We start from the raw sequence: 27651 nt of genomic DNA, 5'->3' as shown, positions 1-27651 counted from the left end.
CACATGGCTGGGATCGAACCCAGGCCTGGCTGAGTTTGAGCTGCGTTCCATGGTTTCTGCCTGTCCTAAAAAGAACCCGGTGACCTGACAGTTCAGACAAGGGTATCCTGGGAAAGATGGGTTACAGGGGGAGCCTCTAGCTGTGGGAAGGTTTCCTGCTGTCCTGCAGTCCCTGACACACCTGTCAGGATAGCTGCTAAGTGGTGGAACCCATGAAGTTCCACCAGGCTCCCTGCAACCAGGAGAGATTCCAAGCTCTTTGATTGGAGGCAAAGGAAAGAAAGAAAGGAAGAAAGAGAGAAAGGAAGGAAGAAAGAAAGAAAGAAAGAAAGAAAGAAATAGCTGGGAACATGCCACTCTTAGCTATGCTGGTCACTCTCACAGGACTAAATCACCAGCCGCAGGCCTAGCTCACTCCTCATATACATTTCCCAGAAGGGAGGTGGTCCTCGTCTTCTCCGTGAGAGCCAGGCTCTGCAGCCTCCAGCTCATGCACTGGAAGAAGGATGCTCCTGAGGCCCCAAGGGATAAATGGAGAGATCGATGAGGGAAAAGAAAAACATCCAAGTGTTCTGTGAGAAAACCAAGGTGTTGGGAGATGAACAAGGGGGAAAAGGAAGAAGAAAAACTAGGAGACACGGTGAGGGAGAGAAAGGAAGGGGAGGGAGAGAGGAAGAAAGGCTCATCCCACTAAGCCCAGTCTAGTCCACGGATCCCAGTGCTCGCTGCGCTGTACTTTACAGACGATTAGGGCCCACACACACTAACTAGCACTCAAGGGCACTCGGCAAATCTAGGAGAAGCGGAACTGGGCCCCCGTCAGGCTGTCTTCCACACGGCACCTTTCCCTGCCCCCACCTGGGCCTCTGACAGGATGGGTGACCCTTACTCTGTGGCGCATACACGGGCAGCTGCCCTCTTGTCCCCAGTATGAAGGACATCTACAAAGACGGGCTTTACCCGGAGCGGAAAGAATTCACAGTGGCTAAGACCAGCTCTCAGTAGCGATGGATGAAGTTGAGTGTCACAGATACCCAGGTCTCACCTCTGTTCAGCTATGCAGACACACCAAAACAGTCTCAGGACTCAACTCCATTCCTGACCCTTAAAAGTAAGTCTTGGCTAGTTCTCGGGAGGAAGAGGCAGGTGGATCTCTGGGAGTTCACTACCAGCCTGGTCTACAGAGTGAGTTACAGGCCATCCATGGTTACGCAGTGAGACTCTGTCTTAATAAACACGTTGATCTCAGTTCCTTAGCTGTATGCTGTGTAACTGAGCTGCTCTGGAGCTGCGGACATAGCTCAGTTGGTAGTGTCCTGACCTAGCGTTCAGGAAGTCCTGGGTTTGATCCCCAGTACTGCATAAACTGGGCATGGTGGCATACACCTCTGCAATCCCAGCATTCAGGGGGCAGAGGAAGGATGGTAAGTTCAAGGCCAGTTTGAGGTATATAGTGAGTTTGAGGCTAGCCTGGGCTGTTGAGACGCTGTTTCAAACAAACAAACAAACAAACAAACAAACAAAAAAGTAACTTTGGACCAGCAAGGCAGGGGGCTAGAGGCAAAGTCAGAAGTACCCAACTTAAAATGCTATCAACAGTAAAAAGACCCCACGGAGGGAGGACACAACCGATAAGGGATCAATGCCCGGACCATGCACAGAGCTCTTAAGGAAGCTGAATAACTTGGCTAGAAAACAGGCAGAGGCCTTGAAGAGACTTCGCTCTGAAGATGCACAGACAGCAACATAGATAAGAGGCTGAGCAACCCCGTACATCGGGAAATGCAAATCAAACCATGAGGAGCTACTGCCTCGTGTCCACCAGGGTGGTTGCTGCCAGAAACCAGAGAGAACAGGCAACAGAGACTTAGGACACAGGAGCCCCTGACTGTTGCTGAGAGGGTGTTCAGCTTCTGTAGAAAACAGCCTGGGGGGTCCCTGGGAAACATAAAAACACAACTGCCCGTGACCCTGCTAGGGAAGGCTGTGGAGCCTTCCTACTTTAGGGAGATTCACCAGGGTTGGGCTGTAAGGATTTTCAGCTTAGCCCCACTTCCTGTTCACTGCTTCCTGAGTGAGGATGTGATGCGACCTGCCAGCTTCCTGCGCTTGTCATCTGGCCTCACACCCTGTTGTGCCGTCTTCCTGCAGCAGACTGGAAGCCCCTAGACTGTGAGCCGAAAGAGGCCCCTTTTACCACCCCCAGCATTGAATCCGGCGCCTTAAAGAAGTGTCTGTACATGCAAGATGATCAATCACAGAACACACCAAATGGAGTCTACCTGGACATCAGCACACTCTTCCCTTAAGAAGGAAAGAAAGGGGCTGGAGAAATGGCTCAGCAGTTAAGAGCACTGACTGCTCTTCTAGAGGACCCGGGTTCAATTCCCAGCACCCACATGGCAGCTCACAACTGTCTGAAAATCCAGTTCCAGGGGATCTGACACCTTCACACCAATGCACATAAAATAAAGATAAATAAATCAAAAAAAAAAGAAGGAAAGAAAATCTACACTTGCTACCTTGAGGACCCCAAGGCGGCCATTGGTGTGGGAAGTCCTTCTGTCTATGTGTTGGCTTTATTGGTTAGTGAAAAAAAGCTGTTTTGGCCAGTGGCTTAGCAGAATAGGGCAAGGTGGGAGTTCCAAGCAGATAGAGGAGGAGAGAGTAGGTGGAGTCAAGGAGAAGTCATGTAGCCCCACTGGAGACAGACGCTGGACAGAACTTTACCCAGTAAGCCACAGCCACGTGGCAATACACAGATTAATAGTAAAGGGCATTATAATTTAAGATATAGAGTTAGCCAGAAATACGCTTAAGCTATTGGCCAAACAGTATTGCAAATAATATAGTTTCTGAGTGATTATTTCATGATCTGGGCACCCAGGAACAAACAAGTAGCCTCTGCCAACAAGCCATGAACAGATACCGTGAGTTCACAAAGAGGACACAGAGAGAGGATTGGGGTTGTAAGGGCAGATGGGAGGGTGTCATCTGGTGGTGGAGAGTGGGCTTTGCTACAGTGTGAAGGTACTGAGCACCGCTGAGCCACCCTTTATAGTGACAAGCTTTATGACGTGTCTTTTACAATGACAAAATTGAAATCACACTTCTCCTACTCAACGAACATTTATATAATCGCACAACTTGGCAGGTATGTCTGCTGACAGGACAAGCCTAGGACCTTACTTCCCAAATTACCTCGCAGGTGGGAAGACTTGGGACACAGCCTGCAGCGGAGCCCTGATGTGTGGCTTCTAGAAAGATATGTTCCTGATGGTAGGGGACATTCTGGTATGGCTGCACACTAGGTCTTGCTGTAACTTCCAGCAGCAGGAGCTGATGTCGGGGTACCCCAGCAGGAGATGTCGGGGTACCCCAGCAGGAGATGTCGGGGTACCCCAGCAGGAGATGTTGGGGTACCCCAGCTGGGTCAAGCATGGGTGTGACATTCACAGGCTGAGGGTCCATATGATAGAGACTATCTCCCTAAGTTGTGAGCGCCCTGCTGATCTTGGAATCAATCAAAATTCTTTTGCTAAGTAACACCATCCCAGTGGTTCCCCTGTGTTTTAGTTTGGTTTCGGTGATAAACACCATGACCAAAAGCAAGCTGGGGTGGAAAGGGTTGTTTATTTCATCTTTACAACTCCCAAGTCACAGCCGGTCACTGAGGGGAATTAAAGGAGGACTTCAAGCAGAGAAACTACGGAGAACGCTGCCTCTCGGCACACTCCCTCTGGCTTGCTCAGACCTTCTTTATCAAGCCCAGACCCACCTGCCCAGGGATGGCATCCCCTACAGTAGGGGGCCACTCCTACAGCAGTTAGCAATCAAGAAAACATCCCGTATACATAACCACAGGCCAATATGATGGAGGCAGTTCCTTAGATGAGGTTTTGTCTTCCCAGGTTTGCCAAGTTGAGAACCAAGACTAGCCACCCCACCCTGAGAGGAGAAATAGCAAATGGTGCAAATTTGATGTAACTTAGATTCCTCTGGAACAGCACAGTGAGATAGATGTTCAGAAGAACCGGCTTCCGTGACACGACTCTCCAAGTGTGGTGTTGGGGTCCATCACAGAGCTCTGGGGGAGCGGGGCCCTAAGCACGGTCCCCGCACTGCTGGCTACCAACATCTCCTGTCCCCCAGGACCCTAAACAGATTACTGCACAGCAGAAATGATGACAAAGGTCCTCTCGTGTGTCTGTGTCAAATGGTTTTCTCTAAGCCTAGACCTGTCAGGCCCACTCCTGACAGGTCTCTGGAGACAAGGGACGAATTGGGTCCCTGCTGCGTGATATTCTTTCCTGCATCTGAGGACATCTGGCATGGCTTTCCCTAGCCTGTTCCTGAGAGTAAGCAGTGGGCTTCTGATCCTCCCGCACAAGTGTCTGTCGTAGGCTAATCCAGTTGGCCTGATGCTATGTAACAAGCGTTGTGGGGGTTGATACGCTGAAGCCTTCCCAAATCTCAAAGGCAGGCCAGATGAGGGTGCCCAATGCCCAAGCTACCTCCTGGTGAATGCAGAGCAGGAATCCAGCTGCTGAGCCTGGGCACTTGCTCCATCAACATTTGCCTGTGTTTTGGAACAACACTCAGGGCACCCCCTTTCTAAAGTGACAATCACCCAGAGCTCAGGGCAGAACTTCCTATCTGGTCAGTGAATGGAGGTGGCCTGTGTCTTTGCTCCTGGGTGGGGCCGGCAAACGAGGGCCAGGATAAAACAGGCACCTGACTTTGATATTTCTACATGGTAGGTAGAAAATCTAGAGAGAGGGCATCTTTATGACTCATAGAGTTATGTAAAATTCAAATGTGTGTCTGTAAGTGAAATTTTGGTAACAGCCACACTCGCTTGTCTCAGCTTGGTCTGTTAAGACGAAATACCACGGACGAGGGGGCTTATACAATGGACATTTTCTTCTCATAGGTCTGGAGGCTACAAGCCAAGATTAAGGGCTAGCAGACTCAGGCCTCCAGCGAGAGCTCTTCTTGGCCTGACCTCCTTTGCGCTGGGTCATCATGACGCAGAGCGAGTTGTGTCGGCCTCTTATTCTTGTAAAGACATGGACTCAATTTCTCAGGGCTCTGTTCATTCCTATCTCCCCCAAAGCGCTGCTCCTTAACATTGGAGGTAGGGCTTCAACATATGGCTTGGAGAGGGGCAAAGACAGTGTACCTGTTTCTGTTGTCTATGACTTTCACACGGTGACAGAGCGATTTGGAGATCCTGGACTAATGGTGAACTGTATCTCAAGAACCCCGTCGTCAACCCGTCTGGAGCACCTCATACACTGCTTACAGAATGCGCTGTGAAGTTGCAAATTCACACGCCAACCACTGCAAGTTAGTGACCATCTGCAGCCATGGAGACTGTCCTGCCGACAAGCCTAAGGTGTTTTACAATCTGTTGGTTACAGAAAATTATCTGCAGCTCCTTGATCCAGAGGTTAGAACACGGCTTTCTAGAAAGGTGGGGACTGTGGAAATGACTCAGTCAATAAGGTGCCTGCTGTGTAGATACGAGGACCTGAGTTTGGATCCCTGGCACCCAGGTAACACGCCTGTAATGCATACATAGCCTCATACATATATTCACCACACACACACACACACACACACACACACACACACACACACAGAGAGAGAGAGAGAGAGAGAGAGAGAGAGAGAGAGAGAGAGAGAGAGGCAGAGATAGAAAGAGAGATAGAGACAGAAAGAGAGACAGGGAGACAAAGGACAGGCACAGACACACACACACATGAAGGGCTGCGCCTCCCCTGCAGACACCATGACTCCTGATCTGCCTCATACACCCCTATCCCTCATGATTTCAGGCCTCTAGTCCCAGCTACCTGTCCTGGATTCTGGGATCTCACACCTGGACCTGTCTGTGGTCACTGAGGACAGATGACACACAGGTGCATCTCTGCCCTGTCTCCATGTGCTCTTGGTCACTGGGTTCTGCTCCTCCTGTGTACTCGGCTGAATCTTCAGCGTTTGCCAACTTCCCAGCCCTCCTGGGAGCTCCACTGCGTCTTCCTCTTAGGAGATCACAGCCTCTTCTCTTGGGGATTTGATTTGCTAATCCACTTTAATATCCGGTACTGAAGGGGAACCCGTGGCAGTGGTGGCATGACAGGCGGGATGTAGCCTGTCTCCCATCTAAGACCTCACTCTGGAGTAAAGGCAAACCACAGAGGGTCCATATGATTCTGGGCTAGCTCTGCTATGGTCTCTTGAAAGGATCCTTCTTCATGGCCCTGCCACCAAGAGGACAATGGGGATATTGCCATTGCCCAAGGTTCTATCACAACCCATGGAATCGCACGTTGACAGGAGGACATCAGCACACTGCAGGGAAAGGGTCCCCAGAAGTGAGGTCCCTTCCAGCCCCACTCTGTGCCATGCAACCTACTCTTCACTCAGAGTTAGGAGGACAGAGCGGGGAGGTGGGCAGGAGGATCTAGGGGACTCTGCTAGGATCCTGGGCATCGATGGGAGGTCCTCTTTGTTCTAGCAAAGCTGAAGTTGTTCATAGGTGACAGATGAGTGCTGGAGCTGGTGGGATGTGAGGCTGATCATGTGACTGTCCTGTACAAAATGCTCTCCGAATCAGAGACACCTAATTCCTGCAGATGCCTCTAAAGCCCAGAACCAACCCTGACATAATAAACTCTACACTCAACACCAATAAACACAACCTTAGGTCTCGCCAGCACATGGAACCTTGCCTAGGGTGCTGGGCGTAGGGGCAAAGCATCTCTAGGGCTGGAGTGGGTGGCTCAGTAAATTGCTTACCACTGAGACATGAAGACTTGAATATGAATCCCCAACATCAGCATAAAAAGTTGGGCATGGTTCCATGTTCAGCAAGAAGCTCTGTTGAGTTTGAAATTAAGGAAGACACTTAATATTGGCTTGTGGCCTCTACGTGCACAATCATATGTGTGTACATGTATCTTTCCCTCCCCCAGCGAATTAGATACCCATCTCTGGCAAGAAGAGTGGAAAACCCTGCAGTTTAAGGATTTGCTGCTTGTCAGTTTCTGGGGGCACAAAAGCAACCAGAGACTGTCTGTAAAGGAAAAGACGTGGCTATGTGCCTATTACCATAACAAGTGGTGGGCTGGATCGGACTGGAATTTGCTGGCTGCTGAGGTACAGTTTTAATCCCAGCACTCAGGAGACAGAGACAGATAGATCTCTGTAAGTTAGAGGCCAGCCTGGTCTACATAGTGAGTTCCAGAAAAGCCAGGGCTACATAGTGAATCTCTGTCTTAAAAACACAGTCCCCCCACCAAATTCCAGGTAACACCCACTAGGATAAAATTAAGGCAGATGCGTAGACCCTCATTATGTACACTGTGCATGTCGCTCTGGTTACCCTGTAGCTGGGGTCTGTACATATCGAGGGGCTGCCCAGTTCTTCTATGGGGGACACTCTGAGTCTGGAGAGGGAATCCCAGGTCAAAGAGGAAGGGTCCTGGACAGATAACCCTTCCTGCTGCTGTCTGCCTAACTCTCTGCCTCACTGCCCAGCTGGGTCACAGGATAAGGACAGCATGGTGGGGTGCCCTCACCTCGGTGCTGGTTTCATTCTCCTGTTTCAGTTCTGCTGGATTGCGGCCTGGTTAATCTCTTCCGGAGTGAACACCGTAGAGCCAGCTTCCCAGCCTCCCTCTGCGACACTGCGCGTCGGCAGAGGCTCAGAGCTGAGGACAGCTGGCCGTGCGACGCAGGCTGCTGCCGCCTTTGATGCTGCACTATTTTTGGAGACTCTTTTTGCCTCATTTATTTTTGATTTGAGTTGCTCACACAGACTGTGCGTTCTCGTTCCCTCTCTTGCACCAAGTTAAAAGCATGTAGTATTTTTAAACCCTGATTGTGTCACCTCGTGATTAGCAGAGATGAGCCACACACCCGGACAGGGCTGGCCAAGGAGGGGGCCTCCTGTTTTAATCCTTGGCGTTGGGTGACCTCACTATTCTGAGCGCTTAGGTAGCCTAGTCCTGAGGAGGATAGGCTGGGTCTGGTGGACCAAGACCTTGCACTGAGAACCATACTGTGAGTGGCCGGGGTTCAGGGACATGCAGGAGAGGTCCTCTGAGCACCACAGTGGAAGGGAGGAAATGGCAGTCCTGGACCAGATCCCTGCAGGGATGGGTGACTTGGGATGATGCTGGTGAGGCCTGGGTAAGGAATTTATGGTTGCCATCAGCTCGTTACCATCGTTAGACACTGACGACAACTATGAAAACCGAGGTTTTAAGAGGCACAGCTAGCTTGCCTCTGCTACTGGGCGGACAGCAGATCTGGAACTCTAGCCTCAAAATTAGAGTTCTGGGCCATCCCCAGCAGGGCATCCTGACTGCAGAGGAGCCTGAGTCCTTCTAGGAAGTGAGTCATTTGTCAAGAGATTGGGACTACCCAGCTGTGAGTGGGAAGCTCAGGTCAGGCGGAGATGGAGAGGGTCATATGATGGTGAACTTGGGGTGCTGGGGCCTCAGAGTTCGCTGATGGAGCAATGCAGGGTGTGAGAGAAAACAAGAGAGCAGGGTCGGTTCCAGGTGTTTGGAGATCAGGTGTCCCCACGATGCTGGTGGCAGTGTCCAGCCTGAGCATTCCCTGGACATCTGGGAGCAAGTGTGACAGTGTCCCTAGGCATGATATTTGCCTCTCTTAGGCCACAGGACCATTGTGTGATCCCTTCTGGATGTTTTTCCTTGGGGTCCCTCATCAGCTGACACCTGTCCAGAGGGCTCTGTCTGTCATGCAATCTAACACGGTTTCTGTCAGGCCTGCACCTACACCTGTGAACACTGCTCACTTGAGTGTCCACTCCGAGACTGGGAAACCCAGAATACGACCACGGAGTGTGTCTCATCTGCTGAGCACCCAGTCAGTGTCCTGCATACCACTGCTCAATGCGTGCTGTGCTGCACGCACTGCCTGATGCACGCAGTGTGCACCTTGTTGTGGACAAGTGGCTCTTTGCTACAGATAACACAGAAGTCAGCATGGGGCCCAAACGATGCAGAGCTGAGGAAGCAGAGCAGCGGGAGGTCGCGTTCAGCTGCTCCTTCTGGAGGGAGGGCGTCTAGCAGTGCCTTCTGTCCCTTCTGAGGAGTTCCTCAGCGGAGGGCAGCTGCACACGGCCCAGGCTTTCAGTTTCCCACTCTACTAGGTCTCCGGCCCCCACTAAGACGATGCTGGCTCCTGAAACATGCATGGGTGCTAGGATTCTAGTGGCAACCCCACACGTGTGAACACACACACACACAGACACACACACAGGACACACACACCACATTCATATCCCTCTACCACTACTTCCATGACCATCTGTGAGGAGGGTAATTTGAAAACGGAGAGGCTTATGTTAAGGCCCTGAACAGTCTAAGGCAGGAACTGTAGATGACCCCTCTTTCTGCTGTGAGAACCTGGCCAGTTCTCAGGATCGAGAACAGGGAGTATCTTTGTTTTAATTAAGATAGAGACCTGTTGATGAGCTTCGCATCCTTGACCAGGGTCTGGAGGGGACATGCACACTGGACCAGGTATTCAAACGATTGCCGATGACTGGGCAATGAGCCCCCTTGTTTGTGAGGCTTAAAAACTTGCCTCAGAATGTCTCTAGCTGCTGCTGTTTCTGCCCAGGAGAGACATGCAGTCAGATGAGTGTAAGCCTGTGCCTGTTATGGTGATGCGAATTCCCATGTTGTTCTGGTGATGTGTTTACTGGTGATGTGAATTCCCATGTTGTTCCGGTGATGTGTAAGCCTGTGCCTGTTATGGTGTACTGGTGATGCGAATTCCCATGTTGTTCAGGTGATGTGTAAGCCCGTGCCTGTTATGGTGTACTGGTGATGCGAATTCCCATGTTGTTCCAGTGATGTGTAAGCCCGTGCCTGTTATGGTGTACTGGTGATGCGAATTCCCATGTTATTCCGGTGATGTGTAAGCCCGTGCCTGTTATGGTGTGCTGGTGATGCGAATTCCCATGTTGTTCCGGTGATATATTTACTGGTGATGCGAATTCCCATGTTGTTCCGGTGATGTGTTTACTGGTGATGCGAATTCCCATGTTGTTCCAGTGATGTGCTTACTGGGATGCGTATTCCCATGTTATTCCGGTGATGTGTAAGCCTGTGCCCGTGATGTTTACTGGGATGCGTATTCCCATGTTGTTCTGGCACTGCATACAGAACACCTAGTGGTAAATTCCCGGGTGAAGCCCCCTCTCTTGGGGCTTCCCACTCTATTTTTTTGTTTCAAATAAACTTCCTGGCAGAACAAATCTCTCTCTTTATTAACTAATTTCATGACTCATGGAAGTACTTTCTCATGGATCGAATCAAAAATAAAAGTCTGTGCACAGCAGAGTGGCTAAAATGATTTGCCCTTACACCATCTCCACCACTTCTAATATCCCTGCCTCTATGGCTGTCTCTGGTACTTCTATTTCCACCTCTACCATCTCTACTACCTCTACTATGACAGTCTTACCAACTCTCTCATCACACGTCCACAACCGTCTCCACCTCCACCATGATCACCAATCAACACTACCTCCACCATGACAGCCACTACCACAACCATCAATACCATCTCCACCTCCACCATGACCCTCTCCACTACCACAACCATCAATACCATCCCACCTCCACCATGACATCTCCACTGCTCCTATTACTATGACACCCATCACTATCATCTCTACCATGTCCGTCTCAACACCATCACTGTTTCCACCTCTACCGCTTCCACCATAACTATCATCACCACCTTTGTTACTACCTTGTCCTTCACCATTTCTACTCCCACCATTCTCTACATTCACCATGACCGTCTTCATCACCCATATCACCGTGTTCACTACCACAGCCATCTCTACCTCCTTTATCACCATCAACACCATTACTACTACCTGAACCCCACAACCATTTCAACCACTGTTGTCTCCATTACCATCATCACTTCACTTCTATTGCCCCTCCCATGACCATCTCTACCACCTGTACCATGACCATCTCTATGGCCTCTACCATGACCGTCTCTACTGCCTGTACCACGACCATCTCTACCATCTGTACCATGACCATCTCTACCATCTGTACCATGACCATCTCTACCATGACCATCTCTACGACCTCCACCATGACCACTTCTACTGCCTCTCCCATGACCACTTGTACTACCTCTCCCGTGACGATCTCTACTGTATGTACCATGACCATCTCTACTGCCTCTACCACGTCCACCATAATATCTATAACTATTACTTCCATTTCTACCACCTAAACCATCACCACCTTTACCACCACCACCATCACTACCACCACCACTATCTCCACATTTATAATCACCATATCCATCACCGTTTCTACCTCTACCATATCTAGCATGACTATCTCCACTATTTCTATCCCCACCACCATCCCCATCACGACCTCCACTTTACCACCTCCACTGTGACTATCTCTACCATCACTTCTGCCACTACTACCACATTAAATACTATTATGGCTGTAACCACAACCATCTCCACAACCACAACTATGTATAAGACCATCCCTACCTTCACTCCTTTTATTTCCAGAACCATCTCTACCACTACCACTTCCTTTACTACTAATATCTCCTTTACTACCAATACCTTGGCATGACCATCTCCACCTCCACCACAGCCATTCTATCTCTTCCACCACCACTACCTCCATTCCTGTCTCTAATGTCTCCACCCTGACCTCCACCATCTCTCTTTACCATCAGCATTTCTATTTCTGCCATTTCTACCTCCACCCCTCCAAGCCAGCTTCCACTCTCCCATACTTCTGCTTTTAGTGGTCTGCTCTTGGACTCCTCCCCACAAGTGTCCCCAGGACAATTCTGCTTCTCTAGTCTTCAGTTCTTGCCTTCCGAGCTATGGGCCTATGGCTGTACTCTTCCCCACCCCTCTACTCTATGTTCCAGGTGTTGGCTTGGTCCATAGGGGTGTCCTTGGCGTGTTCCATGTCAGATACACCTCTACCACTTGCTTTGGGAGCTCCTGTTTGGACTATGGTTTCCATTTGTCACTAGAGACCAAAGTATTTTTCTCAACACTAGATTTCAGCTGCTATGCATTGACGACTATGCCAGTCTTACTCTGGCACAGTGGTTCTCCACCTCCCTAATGCTGAGACCCTTTAATATAGTTCCTCATGTTGTGGTGAGCCCCAACCACAAAATTATCTTCATTGCTGCTTCATAACTGTAGTTTTGCTACTGTTATGAATAATAATGTAAATATTTTTGTTTTCTGATGGGCTTAGGTGACCCCCTGCAAAGGGGTCATGATCCACAGGTTGAGAACCACTGCTCCAACACCTTCAGGGGTTGCCTTGTACCTAGGGTCTCAAGCCCAGTTCCTAGCTTAATACTTAGATAATCTGCATTTCCAGTCCTCGTGCCCCCTGCCTTTTCTGCACACCATTTGTCTGCTTCCTTGCACATCTGTCTTAGGCAGTACTGTGCATGTCTCCCTCTTGTTCTCATGCCTACAGCCTTGATCTGCGATCCTGCTGCTGGAAGGAATGCTAGGCCTCTCCATGAACCAGGGACTTTACTAGTCACCGGCTTTATTACAAAGACTCTAACCCCAGGTCTCCATGGTGATGTCCCTTGGGTGAAAGGTGTTGCACCTTCCATTATCAGTGCTCTGTCTACTTGAACCTTCTGAAAGGCATGCAGTATGGTCAAGGGCTGGGGCAGGCATTCCCACGGCAAAGCCAATACTATTCATGAGCTTCCCAACACTCTCTACCAGATCTCAGCCTGGGTGCTTTCTGAAGAACACTCTCTATGGCTTTCTAGTTTAAGTCTCTGAAATTGAAATGCTAGCCCAGTTCCTGGGGACCCTGATGCTGCTGTGGCCACTCTCTACTCAGCCAATGAGGGGTATGGGGGACTGGATTCTCAGCCAATGAGAGGTACGGGGGACTGACTCTCAGCCAATGAGAAGTATGAGGGACTGACTCTCAGCCAATGAGAGGTACGGGGGACTGGACTCTCAGTCAATGAGAGGTACAGGGGACTGACTGTCTGCCAATGATACGTACAGGGGACTGAAATCTCAGCCAATGAGAGATACGGGGGGACTGACTCTCAGCCAATGAGAGGTATGGGGAACTGACTCTCTGCCAATGAGAGGTATGGAGACTGACTGTACAACCTGGGTTTTGCCATCTCCTTTGTTCCTCTCCTCTTTAGCTTGCCCTTGACACCACAGATGACTTTCAACCAGCATTCCACCTGTGAACTACTGGAGCCTGGATGACTGGAGGTGACAGGCAGAATTCCCAGCAAAGGAGGTGAGTGATCATCCTGGGGTCCCCAGGACCCACAGGCTGGATTGTCAGAACATGTCCTGTGCAGTTCTGGTCTCGCCGGGGAGGGTCTGAAATTTACATTTACTTTTTCCAGTTTCCTCTTAAGGAAGGCAAGAAACACTGGATTTGGTATAGGGATAGCAAGTTTTGTTTCAGAATAGTTAATAAAAACTATTGTTAACTAGTTGTGGATGGTGGTGCACACCTTTAATCCCAGTACTTGGGAGACAGAGGTAAGAGGATCTCTGTGAGTTCAAATCCAGCCTGTTCTATGTAGTGACTTCTAGGTCAGCCAAGGACAACATAGTGTGATCCTGTCTCAAAACAAACACACAAAAAAATGAGCGCTGAATAAAAGGAAATGGGAGAGCCAAGTACTGGGACTGGTGGAGTGCACATGTACTTTGAATCAAACGATTAGAGACCTAGGTGAGAGAAACACTTGCCAGGATCAGGGGCGGGGGGATCGGGATGGGACACTGAGGGCCAGGGAATGCTCCCTGGTGACCATGGGCCTCATGGCCTCGTTCTCAGGATTCCCAGGGGGAGGTATGTACCCGCCAGAGTGGAACCCCAGGGCACAAAGTGAATTCCAGGTCACTTTGCAGTACCTTTTTCTTTTAAAAATAAATTTATAACCCCTTCTGTGAAAGTGTGTCAGCGTTCCTCCCATTACAGGAAGTTGACCAAGAGCACGGAGGGAGAACCCGGGCAAGACACTGTGTACAGAGCCAGTCCTGGCTGGAGGCTCCGGTGGGGGGACCTAGGCTGGGGGCCTACCTTCTGACCTCAGGCACACACATGCAGATAGCGCCATTCTATCTGCTAGCAGAGCTGACAGCCAACTCCATCTGTTTATCTGCCCAAAGTGAGGGTGGGGAATAGCCTCACAGCGTACAGGTTGGATGCTCCACCTCAGGCCATGGAGCTGTCCTTGAACTTCCTGCCTGTGGAAGGGACTGACCCTCACAGCTGCCCCATCTTCCGGCCAGCCTCCTGCTGCTCTGAAAAGACAAATGGTCCAGGACTCCTTCCCTGACCCAGAGGATTAGTGGCCAGCCTCATATTGCCATCTGAGGGACCCACAGTCTTATTCCCAGGGTGCAGATATCCATCCAGGACCCATTTCAAACATGGATGCAGAGAGTGTGGCCTTAAGCTGTGGGAAAGAGATGGGCCATTTCTGCTTCTCAGGGGCAGAATGTACCCAGGCTGCCTTTGTCTTCGTACCTGTGGGCACACTGGGTTTCTTTCCGTGACAGCTCACTGCAACTGTTCTCAGAAGTAGCATGGCAGGACTCCCCAAACCCTTTTGGGGACCCAAAGCATAGCCCGAGTGGGAGACAGCTGAGCAGATCTTTGGCGGCAGCTGTGCTGAGGACCCTTTAGCCAACCCCGCTTCTGTAGCCTCTTTTCTGTCCCCTTGAAGGTCACTCCTTTGCCTTTTTGTTGTCCTGTCCTTTAAGGAATATACAGCGATCAAAGGAACCCACCCCTGAGATGCAGGCTGGCCATCACACACCACTGGACATGGACTTGGTTTGCTGTCTTCCTTATAAAACACTAATCGTTGTGGTCTAATGGTCCCGCCTCCAGAATTCCTATCCCACCACGCCAGAGAGCGGGGTCACTAAGGAGACAGTGCCTTCTGGCCTCTACACTTACCCTCACCCCGGGGGATGCCCATGTAAACCTGTGAGGATCCCAGGCAGCACCAGCCTGCCTCAGTGCTTTTGAGCCCTGGTCACTGCTGCAGTAGCCCAGCCCCTTCTGGGTCAGCAGTGGTTGTGTCTACCTGGCCTGCAATTTCAGAGGTGGAAACTCTGTATCTAGTGGATGATCAACAAGCCGGGCTGATGGTGGGGTAGAGGAGGGGCAGGAGGACCACCCTCCCACAAAGAGGTAGAGAGCAGCACAGAGAGGGGGGAGAGTGTCTGCAGAGACCGAAGCTTCTCCTGCTCCTTGCTGGAGCATCTACCGTAAAAGAATAAAGAAAACGCTGAGTCTCCTCTCATAGCCAGATTAAGATTTTGAGTGAGCCAAAGTAGAAGAAGCCCAGTGGGGGATGGGGAGGAAACAGAATCTGTCCCTAGGAGACTGTGTCCCAGTGCCTGACTCAGCAAGGCGCGGGAGGGGACACTGACTGCTCAGCACCCAGCCCCATGCAGGGATGGACAGATGGAACAAGCTGCTGTCTGGCTTTTAACTGTGTGTACTACCCAATGGTGAGAGAAGGAAAATGGTGGGCACTTCTAACACGGGGAAACTTCAGTGGGAGTGTTACCAAGCAACCGAGCATCCCTGCCCCCAGCTGTGGTTGGGGTCCCTTGCTCTCTGGATAAACTTCACAGTGGCTGAACATGATGCTTGTCTGGGGAATGGTTGGTGCTGTCATCCCTCTCGAATGATGCTAATTTCCGTGGTAGTTGCTGGATGGGGACCACCTGTCTCTCTGAGCATCCCTGGGCAAAGACACTCTGGCCACTGTGTCCAGCCAGGTGCCTGGCACCTGAACCATTTCCACTGGCAGAGTGGAACCAGACACTGGCTAGGCATTGGGGTTGGTGAGCTGCCTATGGTACCGAATGTGGCCCCATTTTCCAGCCTTTAAGATCATTTCTCCCTGGGCGTTCCCTCAAGTCCACAGCATGAATTTGGCCTCCCGGGAGGAAGCCAGCCTGGCTTGCTGAATGGGAAGTTTATACTTTAGTGCTCCCACTTTCTCCCATGGGATGCTGTGTCTTGCCACCTGTGCTGGGACGGCCTCCTCATAATGGTGAAGCCTGCCCCATCCTGGGATGCTGAGCTCCCCAAATCAGGAGGGGTTGTGCCTCTGAAACCTGCCAGGTGGAATGAACAGATGAGCCCCTACGATGAATCCCGCCCCTCTTAGTCATGGGGTGGGTACTTAGCCCTGGTGTGGGCCCCGCTACTGTTTTTTTTTTTTTTTTCTGAGACAAGATCCCACATAATGGCACTCGGCTCCCATACTCCACCACTCTGCCTCACTCTCTCAGCCTGCAACACTTGATTTATAACCCCTGCTGGAGGGAGAGTGATCACCAGATTACGATGTAAGCCATGGAAGCTCCCAGGTGGAGCACTAAGGTGTCTGTGTGTTTGAGGGGGTGGGCATGGGGGTGGAGATCCGTCGTGGGAACCTGCTGCCGTGGGTGTTATCACCCCCAATGACATCTAAGCTCCTTCTCCTGGAGATGGTTAAGATAAAGACCCCGAGAAGAGCTCATCCTGCGCCAGTGCGGCTCTACCTGAAGTGACAAATGCCACTTCAGAGGTGACAGACACCGAAGGCACATGACGAGGAAGCTGAGGTGGCGTCTGTAAGCCAAGGAACGCCACAGACTGCAGCAGCCACCAGAACCACAGAAAGTCCTAGAAGAGGACCCAGGAGAAGAACCCTTGTCCCCCCAGCACTGACAAAGGGGATGGTCCTGCCCACACACAGACTTTGGATTTCAGCGCTCCTGAATGATGAGAGAAGAAATACAGCTGTTTCGAGCCATGTTGATTGTGGTACTGGGGAATGGATATGTCTAGCTCTCCACATCCATGGGGTCCCAGATGCCCCCATATCGGAAATCTCAAGTAGTACCAAGACTTTTCCTACATACAACCCTGATCACACTAAAACTTAACTGAGAAATTAGGCACACTAATAGATTAGCAATAATAAAATAACAATTAAAATATACCCTAAAATTTTACTTAAGAGTTACTAATTGTTTATTTCTAATAATTTTCTTTTACTATTTTCAGGCTGAGGTCACTGAATGGCTGAAATCAAAGTGTGGACGGGGGGTGGGGATGCCCCGACTTTTAAGTCCCTTCCACCCAAAACAGCAGGCTGTGAGGAGTCAAGAAACAGCCTTCTCTGGGAGAAGACGATCCTGGGGTCTGGAGCCATGTGCTCCAGCGCCGCCCACTCAGTGGCAGAGGAAGGTGTGCTAGAGGGTTCTGCTTTCCATTATTCCCGTGTGCCAGCCCGGCAGGCTGGGCTCATCCCTTCTCTCCTGGGGACGGTAGGAATAAATAACAAAGGGTTTCAAAGAGGATTACCCCCAAACAGCACCACGTGACAGGAGCATGAAAGATTAATTCCGTGCCCATGGAGCATCCACCAGCAGTCTGAGATACAGACGCACTCCATCCCATCCATTAAAGCCTCGATGAGCAAAAGAGATGAGAGAGAAGACCGTAGGGTACTGTCCTCAACATCACATAATTAACAGGGAAGTACTGAGGCGAAACTCTTGCGTGGACACGGTGGGCATATTTGGGAGAGTTACCGCACAATACAGGGCTAAAACCTAGATCCCAAAACCATGCTTATGTGACCTTATCCTATCGGGCCACAGGGAGACAGTGAGTTGTCCTCAGATGCTTGCTACAGTCTCATTTAGAAGAACGAGGATGAATGACGCAATGTCAAAGCCAGGAGTGGTGGCACACACCTGCAATAAGGAGGCAGAGGCAGGTGGATCTCCCTGAGTTCACGCCCAGCCTGATCTACATAGTGTCTTTCAGGCTAGTCACACCTACATAGTAAGATCCCGTCTCAGAGAGAGAGAGAGAGAGAGAGAGAGAGAGAGAGAGAGAGAGACAGAGGCGGGGGGGGGGGGGGGAGAGACTAGTGATTGTTAGCAGGAGGGAGGGATGTGACCACTCAAGCTGGTCCTTGTTTGGGACAATTTGTGGTATGACGTAGGGTGAAGGCACATGGCTATCTAGGTGTTTGCCAAGGGTGGCCACGGTGACTACACCAATCACTTTCTGGTGGAGGTCTGAGTGTCCACAAGTGAAGGAGAGAAAGAAAGAGCCCCACAGGAACCTCTTGTCTGGGCAGTCAGCTGGGGACCTTCATACCATTTCACTGCTTCTTGGCACTATGGTGCCCCTGGCCCAGGAAGGAAGTCACGAGTGAGTGAGCACCTGCCTGGTTGATGGGGTAGTCCTTGGGGTGTCTATCTCATGGGTGTCCAACCTAGTCTGTGATCACAAGAGCATACAGACATTTATTTTATGTGATACCAGGACTTGGCTTTCTTATATATAAGTTCATGATTCATAACACCCAAAACAATTACAAAAAAATGCAAAAATAATCTAATGTTGTTTTAAGTAAACTTATGATTCTATGTTGGGCTGCTGCATCACCAGCTATCCTGGGTTGCTTATGGCTGTGGACCATAGGTGGGAATGGACACCCTTGGTAGGGTGTAGAGGAGTCCACCACCAAAGAACTCTGTCCTTTGCTAACTGTGTGACTCAGGCAAGGCCCAGGTCTAGGGCAATCCAAATGGGGACTGTGTAGGTGGGGGTAGCCAGGGGGTTGAGAGTGAGTGCAGGTAAGGTATTTAAACATCTCAAGAGCTAACCCACGGCGAAGGCCAGCTGCCAATCTAAACGAGACTACAGTACAGGCGGCAACAATTGGCACAGTCACTGTCCTTAGCTCTCAGGGTCAGCTCGGGCTCTTCCTCCAGTGAGGGCAAGCACTCAGCTGTCCACTCTTCCCTACCCAGGCATGCCAGGAGCTACTTGGCCTCCTTTGCCTGTCTTCTGGGAATACTTGGTCTGGAGGCCCTGGGACAGCTTCTGCAGAGTGAGAGTCAGGGCTGTACAGTTAAATGTCTCTACTGTAAACAGAGGAGCCATGTCCTGCCTTGGCGGAGTAGTGCGGACACTGAAGGGTTGAGGGACAACCCAACCACACTGACACCATCAGACTGAGATGCCAGCGCCAGGACCACAGCTGCCTCTATGTGAAGGCACTGTGCCTGAAGCCTCCTTGCCTCAAGGGTGTGTCCTTGTCCCGTCTCTGTGGTGTGTCCTGTGGCTCAGGGTGCTCTAGGCAAGACTAAGAGTTCTTCAACACTACGGCTAGTATGAGCCAAGTCTCATTACGGTTAGTGTGAGCCAAGTCTCGTGCCCTTGATGGCTGTGAAGGCTTCCCTCTGCTTGCCAGAACTAGCCTGGGAAGGGTGAGATCCTGGAGGATACGCAAGATGGAGGTTTTGGTCCTGAGGCTTCCTGGGCAGCTCCTTGGGGCAGGGGAGACGGATGGAGACGTGACTTCTCGGCAAGTTCAGCTCTGTCTATAATCAGGGCCAGCAGCACTTGGGTCAGAGAGGGACTGGGAGGCAAATACACTGCCTTCAGGTCTGTGAAACCAGCCTGGATCTGGCTAGTGTGTGCTTGGTCAAAGGGACATGGTGCCTGCTGCATGCTGTAGTGGGCCGCCCCTTGTGCCAATGAGTTACGATCATGTGTGAAGGGCTCCCTAGAGAATGGAGCCTAGAAGTGGGAGCCCCTGATGGATGAACATATCTGCTGCCTAGAATGGGGTTCTGGGGAGGGTCTAGCACAGGTCTGATTTCCGCCCAGGAGTAGGGTTCTCTGCCTCAGTGGAAGAGGATCACCTCACCCCTGTCTGGCTCTTGCCCCATCTCAGCTCCACAGAGGGTGCTGGGTCCGGAGCATGCTGACCCCAGCTCTACCAACAAGAAGGAGTTCACTTCAGTCAGTTCCCCTCTCCTTATGAGGAAGAGGCTGACCCACAGGCATCGCGGAGCCTCAGGACACTGGTTACGGGAGTCTTGGACTTTAGTTCTAACCCTGAACAAGATGGTTGGACCGGCATCCTGCTGAGTCTGGGGACAGGTGCTCTCTTGTCCCTTCCAGGAGCTGCGAGGAGGGTCCCCTGGCTTAGGGCTCCCCCTACCTCCCACTGTTCCACATGGTGTACCCTGGGGCCTGGCCAGGTCTGGGCACTCATACAACACAGCAGGTGGCTGGGACACCCCAGAAGCTCTCCATAGTTACCATGGTTATCAGCTGCCACAGGGTAGGGTGCAACCCTTTGCACAGCATCCCCCACCAGCAGCACCCACTGGGCTTTGCCAGAACCTTCTGGAGTCGGTGAGGCAGGGAGGGAGGGCCAGCTAGGCACACGAGCCTGTGTGTGGGTGTTTGGGGATAGGGTTGCCGCATGAACAGCTTAGGGCCTGTGACCTTCCCTGAGGATGCTGTGGGCTCAGAGGTAGTGCTTGGGGCGCTGAGGTGGGGAGACCCTGGGCAGCTATCATCTTTCACACACTAAGCAAGCAGACAACCTCAGCTATAGGAGGCTGGACATTATTGTGGAGGATGTTTGGGACCTAAGATCTTTGGTTAACTCAGAAGGACAACCCCTTTCCTCACGGTGCCCAACACCCTGTGCTGTCTCCTCTGGTCTCAGTGCCACCTCCTGGCCATGGGTTTCTGCAGCAAGAATAGAACACCTTTAATCTCAGTGCTAGGGAGTCACACGCCTTTAATTCCAGCACTGGAGGAGGAGACAGAGGCTCGGCTCCCTATCTGAAGTCACCCAGCCTTGGTAGAGGGAACTTTTCTAGTGGCTTGATTGTTTTGCTTTTCTCATCTTCAGCGTGAACCCCAATATTTGTCTCTGGGTTTTCACTATTCCTGCTTCGGGTTTCAGGCCTAGCTTCACCTCTCCTCATTCCACTGCAGACACTGTGCCTCCCAATCCACCGAACAGCAGACATTTCCACGGTGGCCCCTGGAGACCTTTGGTCCTCTGATCCTAAGTTCTTTCCCCCAGTGTCAGGTTTCCCAAGGGTAGCGATCACACTCAATTTATGGTTCCTGTGAAGAGTGGTATTTCCAGTCAGAAGAAGTCTCACTGAAGAGCAGAAGTGGGCGAGGACAGCACACCCTGCACACCACCACAGCTCCCCGGGGCCAACAGCAGGCCCCAGGGGTCAGCCTTCACGCTTTATTTGAAAACGTCCTTTCTGGGTAAAGCCGTTTCCTCTGGACTCGGGGGCCCACTGTAGCTGTTACATGTACCAGTGAGACAGTGTGTCCATGCCCCATAGGAGCTGACCCGTGTGTTACTGTCAGGGTAAGAAGGCAGGACAGCATTCCCAGAATCCCCAGGCGCCTCAGTATAGGCACCAAGGTCCCCTGAGCCTCTGCCTCAAACAGTAGGCTGTAAACAAGGAGGCTCAAGCCTGCTCTCCTGTGAGAAGTGAAGTACACCTGTGTCCCCTTGGGAAGAGCTGGGATCTGCAGTCTTGCACTACATTATCCACCGAAGAAAGGGGACAAGAAGGCCCCAAAACTCCTGGGCCTGACACCTGAACACCTCTTGGCCTGGGTGACTAAAAATACCCTTTACACATTGCCAGGGAAAGGCAATACGCCCTGGGGGTGAGAGGAGCCACCTGAGCAGAGGTAGGAGAGGAGGGGAGCAGAGAAGGGGAGCCAGGGAGCACAGGTAGCCAGGGAGTGGTTGGGAACAGCAGGGAATCAGTGGTGTATAGGTGACCAGAGTCAATCCCTCTACACAGCTCTGCCCAAGAGCTGGACCAACAGCACCCACCCTCCCCCCGTGCACACTCCCTGCCAGGAGGCCTCCCAAGCTAACAGCTGCCTCTTGCTCAGCTCTGCCCTCAGGATCAAGGCACACCTTTAGATTCAAAGCCGGTGAAAGCTAGCGGCCTGATCCAGGAGAACGCGGGCTTTGCGCTTCCCTGAGAACTAATGAAACCTTGGTGAATGCCCTTCCTCGGAGCTTTCAACCATCAGAAATTTAGCTTTAAGGAAAAGCAGAGTTAGGGAAGTTCACCAACAGACCAACATAATGAGGGGCGTTTCTCTAAGTGTGGGGTTGGAACCCTTACATCTAGGTTTCTACTAACAATGGGGTCCACCCAGTTCCATGGGGGACCCTGGGTCTGTGTGGTTTGCTCAGACCGCAGGTTCTGCAGACCCAATAGGCACACCTATGAATGGCTCTAGTGGGATGTCGCGTGGCTCATACTCGCGGCTCTGTGGTGGCATGAAGCAGGGCCACTGGAGGCTTAATGGATGCATCATGATCACATAGTTCCAGAGTGTCTCCCTAAACACCCTAGTAAGTTAGGAAACAGAAGAACGTACCACAAAAACCACCTACAAGAGACCAGCTACAGGCTGCAATCACAGATGGGTGCTAGACAGAAATACGAATTTCCTGGGTGAAGCCTGTCACTTCCCGAGCCCAGCCCTTCCTCACCTACTTTCTCCCCCTTCAGTGTCAAAATCTAGAATCACCCAGGAGGTGGTGTCCACAGGGTCGGCCAGAGAGCGCTGGGATCTGGGTCCCGATTCCACCACTGCCAGCTCAGGCACTTCAGCACAGCTACAATAACTTCTAGGACCGTTTCTGCATCAGCATGAGTGACGCACAGCAGAGAGACCAGGGCCTTCGGTGAGGAGCCTGGAGCCTGGCACGGTCGGCCTACAGCAGGCCATGCCGAGCCTTGGGAGGCTGATCAAAACTCCTGGCCACTTCTGAGTCCAGGGCTCCCCACTTTTCTCAATGCAGTCTGTTCGGCTGTAACACACCTGCCCCCTTCCCTCCCCTTTCCCTCTCTTTCCTAGACTATAGAATAATCCAGGGTTCCCTTCGCCTCCCCTACTTAACGCAGCATCTATCCCTGGGTGTGTTCTCTCTCTCCCCATCTCTCAGAATTAGCTGTTAGGTGACCAGGCACTCTACCCCAGGTCCCAGATGAATCTCAGGACTCCTTCTCAAGGCTCCTGGGCACAGACTGCAAGGCCACGACCTGAAGCCCTCGGCATCTCCTTTCTACTCATCCTTTTCACCCATGTTCACACGCCTGCCTTAGATCCTACTGGATTCTCACCATGGCTCAGCTGTCCCAGCACCCCCTCCCCCATGACCTGACCACATAAGGGTTCTCCCAGACAGTCTCTTCCTACCTCTGCTTATCACAACCCTGCCTGTCTTCCCTGCCCATCTCTCATCCCCATCAGCAGGGTCTTCTCCTCTGTCCTGACTCCTAGCCCTGAGGCAGAATTGGATGGGTCTTGCTCCTGTCCGCCCTTCCAATGTTGGTTTGGAAGGTCGTTACACATTGATGGTAGTTATAAATTTACAATAATGCTTTAAACTTCTGAGTAGATTCATGGTCATCTCTTTGTCCACACATTCTAGTTATCCTAGCCCTCCTACATTGAGAAGGAGCAGGAACCCATTTCTGCCAGCTTGTCCCTATCTCTTAAAGGTCCCAGGTGAGGAGCCAGTGTTGAAACCACAAGCCCCTGGGATACACTCTCATTCAGACTTTGGTACCTATGTTGATGGTTTTCGGAGGGGGGTTATTGAATGGCAATCAGGATGAGATGATGGCATTGGGGTAGGACCAGGCCCGGTGGGGTCTTTATAAAGTGGAAGAGAGACCTGAGCTGAGATATGCTTGCTCGCCTGTGGTGCCATGCCTTATGCCATGCAATGATGCAGTCCTTGGTCTAACTGAGGTGCCATGCTCTTGGCTTCTGCAGCCTCCAGGACTCTGAGCCAAATAAACTTGCATTATTGTCTCTTTTCTCTTAATTTCTCTTTATAGAAAGAATGAAGATAATTTTATTTGGATTTGAAAGACAAAATGATAGGGGAGGTGAAATGGAGCTCTCAGCAGGTGCCAGGAGAAAGATGGAGAAAGGGAGAAAAGGTGTGTTCTTCAAGATAGAGCTGGAGCAAGCACCTGCACGGAAATGGAGTGGGGAGAAGGGGATGGGGGGGGCCGAGAATGTGCCCTGGGTGTCAGGGCAGATGGACTTAGAGCTTCAGCCAATGTTTGGAGAAAGGACAAAACTTTTGGGAGGTAGAATTTCAGAAAGCGGGCACATTTGTCACTGAACCTGCAGAAGACTGCCAACCTCTGTTCTTTGTAAATTAAAGCAGGGATCTTGTGATAGCAACTGAGAAAGGACCAAGATGTGCGGCCTTTAGCCACTGGGTTGGGTGATGGATTGTAACTGCTCAGGGAGAACACAGCGAGGACAACCATTCTAGTCACGGCCGGTCTGCAGGTGAGATGTAAGGGGAACAGTCTCCACCCTTTCTTCACATCCTCCCCTTTCCCAATCCTACTTATCTGAACCTAGGCAGCTTGCAAGAGAGAGAAGACTGGCTACATATATGGAGGGAGCTCAGGAGAGGCATGCTATCAAACTGGCCAAGACAGTCCCAAGCCCACAGAGCTACCCGCCAGGTCTTTGAGAGCTAACCACACACCATTCCGCAGAGCGGGGGGAGGTCTGTTAAAACCCCATCTAGCAAGCGGATGAGTTTAGGAACTGAGACATCTTGGTGCAGGACACACTCAGGGTGGCCAGTGTGCTCTGAGCACCAACCACTGAGGAGCTCACTACGTGTTGTGGAGGATGCAGAGACCTAGAAGCTGCACCGAGCAGAGCTCAGGTCAAAGGGCCAACTCCTAGAGAAGGGATGGAGACCGGATGAGTCCACCAGCTTCAGACATGTGTTCTCTGTTGTTCTTTTCGCCTCTTGGCACTGGACGAGCCAGAAGAGGTCAGCCAAGTGGCACCAAGAACTGTCACTCTTGACAGACCCACTCTAAAGATAAGTCATACCCAGTTCAGGTATCTCTTGGAACCCTAGACCTCCTGGACATCTGGGGAGATTCATCTCACGGAACTGAGTGTTTCTGGCACTGGCTGGAGCCTGGCAGGATCATGCAGTGGGTAACTGGTACTCAGACCTGGCAGAACAAGATCCTTTACTAGTTGGGAGGCCAGGGTGTGACTCCTTGCCATTCTATGCCTCAGTTTCCCCTGTAGGTTAATAAGCCTACCTCACAGGGTTATTCCTAAGGCTCAGATGTGAAGTAAGGTCAGCAATACAGTTCCAGTGAGGACTGTCTTCCTCCTCTCATAGTACCCAGAGCCCAGGCCTGCTTCCTGACTCCCCTCTAAATACATGGGCACGAATAACAGCATCTCTGCGCTAGGACTTTCCCAGGTTGGGCTAACTGGAGTCCCTGAGAATTTGTTGTGGTCAATGGTACTCGTCCCCACTCCACCCCACTCCTGAGAGATGTTAGTCCTGTCACTTTGACACACCACAAGAACTTCTAGAAATGTCAGTGATACCTCCTCACCAGTGGCCTTCCCAAAGGGCAGCCATTGTGTTCTCGGGGTACTGGTTTCCTCCAGCTCAGACAGCCATGGTATGAGCTGGGCTCAAGTAAGTGTCAAGCATGAGGTCTGCCCACCCCATCATGAATCTCTGTCCTCCGGGGCAGGAGATGGCTGGTTGTTTGGGTGGTCAAGACTCTTGTAACATTAGAGTCTTCCTACCTACAAGGTGAGAGAGACTTCCTGGCTGCTGGGAGAGACGACAAAGGGAGGCACGGTGTCTCTTGTCTGGACATATCTGTCTATCTCTCCGGAGGTTGACTGTACCAGCTGTTCTGTCTCCTTGCATGGCTCTAGCTCTGGGGCCTTTGGAGACATAAAGACCACTGAGAACTTAACCAGGGCTCAAACACACGTTCCTTCCAGCCAGTGTCCTCAGAAACTGGACACACTCCCCGGCACTGTAAGACTGGTAGAGGCGTTCCTTCCGGTTTGCCCAGTTGCCATGCTGAGGACCCACAAACACAAGGCAAGGACTCCTCCCTCCAGGCGCTTCCCAGAAACTGCCACATCAATATGGGGCCTGCCATTTCCTCCCAGTCAGTGGAGGTGAATTTGAAAAGACAAAGAAGCCAGCCCAAGGGTAGGGCATTTTCTGTGTGGGGCAGCCACAGAATTCCTGGTCCTCTGGCTTCACAGCACGTGTGGCCTGAGGGTCACAGTTCCCTGTCTCCTGCGGCTGACAGCTTTTGTACACACGCCCCTCATCCAGGCTCCACATCCACACTCACAGGATTTCGGGCTCTCTAGAAACGTGTGAAAAGGGCTCACGTTTTTCTGTGATATGCCTTTCTCTGCCCATTGCCTGGCACCGTACCTAGATCCTGACTGGGCACCCACAGGGCATTTGTTGACTGGTGTAGCAAAGAGGCAGAAGGATGAATCTCTATTTTAGAAGGGAGTCTCCCCCAGGCTGCTTTCCAGACAGGGTCCTGCTACAACCCAGTACTTTAAGTCCCACCAAGGCTGGTGTAGACACGGACAGCTTCCCTTGGGGAGGCTGCAGACTGGACCTGACCAACAGCACCTCAAGAGTCAAGTACACTTTGAGGGACCCACGCTGGAAAAGCTCAAGGCCAGGACCCCAGTAGTTGCACACTAGCCTGGTCTCTGCAGAACATACATTTGCCAAGTGAGAAGCAGGTGGACCGATGGGACTCCTCACACACACAGGCCCCCAAGGCCTGCAACGTGGGGCCCGGGTGTCGTTTGAAGTGCAGGGTGGAAGCTTATTCTTGGCACTGAAGGGAGTTGGGGGCTGTTGTTCTGAGGGGGAGGAGAAACTACAAGAAACAAGAAACCCTGACGCGACAGATAGCGGGACAGCTGTGGACCGAACTTGGTGTTCCTGCGCTGCGATGTAGATGTATTAATTTCCATAAATGCTAATAGTCCATCTCTCCAAGAGCTATTACTTATGTCATCTTCCTTTGGATGTGGTTCAACACAGGGCAGACAAATGGAATGGAGCAAGAGGCAGCCCCCCACTGCTGGGTCCTTGGCTCCCGCCCCTCTTCCAAATGAGCAGTTCAAGTCTGGTTTCTGATGTGGCTCTCATACCTTCGGAGCCCAGATCACCTGCCTTTAAGACAGGTCCCTTTCACATCAATAAGCAAGGAAAGTTACCAACCCCAAAAACGCTGAATCACAAAGTGAGACTGAACAGTAAGAGGGGGATGGGTGAAGAGGGAGATGGTAACTGGGAAGCAGGCAGCAAGGGTGCTGGAAGGCATCCTGCGGGAGACCCCAGGCCATGTGCCAGGAGAAGCAAGCTGGGTGTGCCAGAGGGGAGGGAGGGAGGGCGGGCAGGTGGGTAGGTATACCTTGCTGCAGATACTGCAGCAGGCAGCAGTGCAGCAGTTGGGTTCCGCATCCTGCAGCAGCAGCAGGTAGGGAATAGGGAATGTGCTTAGTGCCAGGGTCTGGCCATAGGGAGAGAAGCTGAGGGTGGGGGTAGAGGTCTAGAGACAGAGGCAAGGGGACAAGGCGTAGATTCAACGAGTGTCAAGGTGCTGGGGAGCATCGCAAAACAGAGCATTGCGGTGGTGATGGTGGTGGTGGCAGCGGCGGCTGGCGGGGATGGAAGGGGCTGGGAACAGAATGGGTGGGAAGCTGGGGTCAAGATGAAAGGGGCACCCGGCAGGCAGCAAGGACGAAGAATGAGTCTAGAGGAGCAACAAGGAGAGGGATGGAGAAGACAGCTACTAGGAGTGCGCAGAGGCCGGGAGAGAGGATGAGAAGC

The 27651-nt window shown here is 51.6% G+C and overlaps 1 protein-coding gene across 3 annotated transcripts in view; it reads right to left on the bottom strand.

Moving 5' to 3' along the window:
- The window catches only part of Kcnab2 (potassium voltage-gated channel subfamily A regulatory beta subunit 2), a 92845-nt gene that overhangs the window by 64760 nt on the left and 434 nt on the right, over nt 1–27651 (bottom strand). Inside the window, exon 1 of one of the 3 annotated variants that reach the window (XM_041651447.1) lies at nt 7587–7690. The exons of the other annotated variants lie outside the window; for them this stretch is intronic. The gene's annotated coding sequence lies outside the window, so the exon portion shown is untranslated. Of the gene's footprint in view, nt 1–7586; nt 7691–27651 lie in introns of those variants that run through there. 3 annotated transcript variants of the gene reach the window in all.

Source organism: Microtus oregoni, unplaced genomic scaffold (assembly GCF_018167655.1).
Source record: "Microtus oregoni isolate MIOR12 unplaced genomic scaffold, Mior012 000005F_ref0000423, whole genome shotgun sequence".
NCBI lineage: Eukaryota > Metazoa > Chordata > Mammalia > Rodentia > Cricetidae > Microtus > Microtus oregoni.
The sequence above is the reverse complement of the archived record's forward strand: the minus strand, read 5'-3'. Positions and strand labels throughout refer to the sequence as shown.